We start from the raw sequence: 3128 nt of genomic DNA on the forward strand, positions 1-3128 counted from the left end.
ACCTAAAGTGACTTTTTCAACAGTGCAATCAATGTTTCTCCGGTGTCCGGCGAGGAACTAGACGGGGAAGCGGGGGAGGTGGCGGTAGACTTGTCGGTGATGTGGTGTACTCTTCTTAAGTGGGTCTGCATGTTTGTCGTGCTGCCGTTGTACGGCTTCCTAACGCGGCATTCTTTGCGAATGACGGACGTTTTGTCGAGCTTTCCGTCTTTCTTTGCGAATCCGTGGTGTTTCCAAACATACGATTTAAACGTTGCGGGTGCATTAAATATAGAAGCTTCCTCGCTGCTGTTCGCGCGAACGTCCATGCTGTTTTACTAGTAGTGTATTGTTTGTGCCTCACGGCTTCCGTCCGTATTCTATACAATACGCGAAATAATGATGGTGCATTCATAGCGCCTGGGGAACAGCAGATGGGGTGAAGTTTAACATGAAGAAAACGGCGCTAGCATCGGATTTTACCGATACCCACCAACGCATCGAGATGAATCTAGATTTCACCCATCAATTGCATCATACCCAGTGAATGAGCCTATGCACTCGCATCGCGCACATGCACATCGATTAATATCGATTATTCTCCACACCTTTAATCTACACTGTTATCTTGTAGTTTCCACATTAGGAGTGATTAATGTTTCCAGCCAGCAGGGGGCGGTGTGGCACTTTACGGAGCTTCAGAGCCGTATTATAATAGTACGAGTTACCTCGCGGTTTCTCTTCTTCCCTGAGCGAGACAACTGAAGACGTTAAGTTCCCCTGTCTGATTTATTTCTCCTGCTTTTAGGTTGGTGAGATATTAAACTCAGCAAAGTAACTGCAGTTCGCTATTTTAACTTATTTCGGGATGTGTGAATAACCAGGAAAACATCACATGGGCGTATTTGAAGAGCAAATGTATTAGCATGTTTAGCTGCCTTAAGGTGAGTGGAGGGACTGCTCTGTTTGCGTCCAGGGTCACGTCAGCCTGAGTTTTAGTTTTGGCTGCACAAACATTCCTGTTGATTTCATAATAATTTGGTTAAAATGTGTAAGATTGTTTATTATGTGATATAAATGGTCAGTTAAAAGCCTTGCACAGTGTTAAAAATAAGTCTAAAACTCATTTCGTGTCCTATTAAAAGGTTTAAAGATTAGGTTACAACTGTTATCCCATATATTGTAAAAATGTTAAAACCTAGTTAAATTCTGTGCATGTTAAAAGAGAAGAAAACACTTAAAAGAGAAAGTTCTTAAGAGACATGTGAATAGTAGCAGAGGCTATATGTTATTTTAAGGTTATGAACCTTTAAGTGTAACAGTAGTTATTTTGTTTGATTTATTGAATTTGTTCAATTTATCACTCTAAGCTGTGTTCAATGATCCATCCATCCATTTCTTTCCACTTATTCCTTTAAAGGGTCGCAGGGGGGCTGGAGCGGCAGGGGGCGAGAGGCAGGGCCAACCTGGAACCTTCTTGCTGTGAGGCGGCAGTGCTGACCACTGCACCACCGTGCGGCCCGATGTCTGGATCCACTGTTGTTCAATGTCTGTAGATCAGAAGTTTTGTGAAAACAGTTGATTTTGTAATTTGCAAAACACTATCACCTGATTCAGCTTACATCAGGAAATATAAAGATATAATATGGATATAATTCCAATGCACAAAATTCCATGGGCGTTATGGCCCACAAACACTGCATTTGTTTCACCAGCTTTTTTTGGTGTTTCCTGTCATGGATGATCCTTGTGCAGATATCTTTCTATCTGAATAAACTGTGCTTTTAATAATGCACAATACTCTCCACCAGCATCACCTACTGGTCAACTGTACCATTTCCTTCAAGTTTTGTCACCACAAATAAACTAAAAGAAGACAAATTTAGCTAAAAAGTTCAGCGGGGCATGAAGTAAATCCTGTGGTGAAAATAAGACTCTGGTACCAGGATATTACAACATGTCCTGTTTGAACTGCATCACACAGTGAGTTGTTCTTTCATATCTTAGGTCTGTAGGTCCTCTAAGAAGTTTCATGTCAATCGGACGTATGCTCTTGGACATAAAAGATCGTTAGGCATAATTCATAATATAGCAGAAAAGAATTCCTAGGGGCAAATGGGTGTGGCCTCCATCACAAGATACAGCTCACTTCAGCAAATGTTAGGATTAAAACTCTTAATGTTGGATTACTGAATGTGAGAGTGATGAGCCTAAAGGCATTGACCCTGCTTATAGCGTTACTTAGTGGTGGGCCTCTGGAAGTTTTGCATCTAAGATACATACAGTAGTCTGTGCAAGTATTGAGAGTTCCATTTCCATAACTTGGACGGTTTAGGCTTCAATACCACTCGATGAATAAATAAAAAAAAAAAAAATGTTCACAACACCTGTCCGACTTGAGACAACATTGCTTCTCATATGTTGCTCACAATCCACTCCCATGCAGTGCTGATTTATTTGCTGCAGTATTTCTTTGAATTTTCACATTTTTCCGCCAGATAATCTAGTAGGACTTTGAATGCATGTCTAAAAAAACAAGTTTAGCAAATGCTGACCTAAATCATAGTAAATGTGTGATGTGAAAGAAGAAAAGTAGACCTCACTCACCCTTTATCTTAAGTTTTTGTTATCTGTTGAGTTGCCAGGTCCAATAAAATTTCTCAAGCCAATTTTTGCTGCTTCACAGTGGTCCAACATAAGTTTTTAGACTGACCTAATAAATGTGCTTGTCCATTTAGAGACCTTTGCAGCACCAGACTGTCGGTTCCAAAGATTTCCTTACACTCTTTTCTCTCTGTCACACACACACACACACACACACACACACACATGCACAATTCTCAGAGGCTTTACTTGCTTCAATGAAAGACCATTTCCATTCACTCCTTTTGCTCTCCACTCTGCTTTTCTATTATGTAGCTAAATTCAACTGAACAAAGAAATATTTCTGAATAAAGAAACCTCTCCCTGTAAATTCTCTGCTACTTAATTTCCAGCTGTTTTTAAAAAAAAAATCTTTTAGAAAGGCTTTGAGAAAAACCTTTCAAATTGCTCACTTTTCGTGACATCAAGGCAGATGGCTGCCACATATTTAGGATTCATCAAATGCAGAAAAAGCATGTGCCTTTGTGAAGCTTATATTGTCATTT

The 3128-nt window shown here is 40.1% G+C and overlaps 1 long non-coding RNA gene across 1 annotated transcript; it reads left to right on the plus strand.

The window, feature by feature from the left end:
• Positions 1 to 650: 650 nt before the first annotated feature.
• On the plus strand, positions 651 to 2908 carry LOC147261228 (uncharacterized). The gene is made up of 3 exons (XR_015116087.1): positions 651 to 787; positions 864 to 923; positions 1400 to 2908. It is a non-coding gene; the product is annotated as an uncharacterized LOC147261228 (long non-coding RNA).
• The last annotated feature ends 220 nt before the right edge of the window (positions 2909 to 3128 follow it).

Source organism: Aulostomus chinensis, chromosome 5 (assembly GCF_037954235.1).
Source record: "Aulostomus chinensis isolate RoL2024-O1b breed Wild chromosome 5, RoL_Achi_v1.0, whole genome shotgun sequence".
NCBI lineage: Eukaryota > Metazoa > Chordata > Actinopteri > Syngnathiformes > Aulostomidae > Aulostomus > Aulostomus chinensis.